Source organism: Bison bison, unplaced genomic scaffold (genome assembly GCF_000754665.1).
Source record: "Bison bison bison isolate TAMUID 2011002044 unplaced genomic scaffold, Bison_UMD1.0 scf7180017852880, whole genome shotgun sequence".
In the NCBI taxonomy this organism is placed as follows: Eukaryota; Metazoa; Chordata; class Mammalia; order Artiodactyla; family Bovidae; genus Bison; species Bison bison.
The window spans coordinates 725-1,731 of NW_011483453.1; positions in this window are offsets into that span (position 1 = coordinate 725).

A 1,007-nucleotide genomic window follows, 5' to 3' on the forward strand; every position below is an offset into this window, starting at 1 on the left:
GATGGGCCTTGATCTGATGACTGTGGCTGCTGTACTTTCGTGTCCAGTGTTTCTTGCATGAACCTGTCAGGGAGAGTTAGAAGGAGAGGAGAGATGCATAAGGGAAGACAGAACACAGAAGTAGAGTGAAGACCAGGGCAGAAGGGCTCCTGGAAAATGAAGCTGGAAGAGGAGCTGGTAGTGCAACACCACTGGGAGGAGAGAGTGGGAGGGCAGTCAGAGGGGAGAGTGGGGGCAGCCCCAGGAGAGACCCTGGGGCAGAGAGTGGTGGGTGGGGCTTCCATGTGCCAGGTGGTGGGGAGCCAGGAAAAGGATGAGGGTGAGCGTCCAGTCAGGTGTCAGAGCCACCAGTAAGAAAAGGCACAGGATGGAAGTGCAGGGAGGAGACAGCATGAAGAACAAAGCAGGCTTTATCTTGCCAACAGTCAACCATTCTGGGCCTCCTCTTAAGGGCTGGGGTCTGTTGACAGTAGAGTGAATCTCAGCCAAGACCTGTGGACCCAGCCAGTTGTGATATCTCCTTTTCCTCAGCATCTTTCCTTATAATCTGTGCTCTGGGAGGTGAGCTGTGCTCACTCTGTCTTGACCAGAAATAAACAGTGGGCCCCGTGCCTAAGAACACTGATGGGACTGAAAAGCTATGCATGGGAGGGTTTGGTGCTCTGGGACCTGCCACCCACACCCTTCCCCTGTCTCTGCACCCAGACATGATTATCCAGAAGGAGCAAAGCAGATGGAACATGGGGAGTGAAGGGACTTTCCCCCAACCTGCCTGGGTGTTTGGTGGGTGCCATGGGAGGCTGGGGGGTTGCTGAGGCCAGGCGGTACCCTCCATGTATCCCAACAGCGAGCCCAAACTGTGCACGATGCTGTAGTTGTGCCAGGGGACCATAGAGACCATCGAGGAGGTGGAGGCTGAGCAGGACGAGGAGGCACCCAAGCAGGCCCAGGAAGCTGAGTCCCCACAGGATCCAAAGAGGATGGCGACGTGGAGGCCCTGCTGTCCT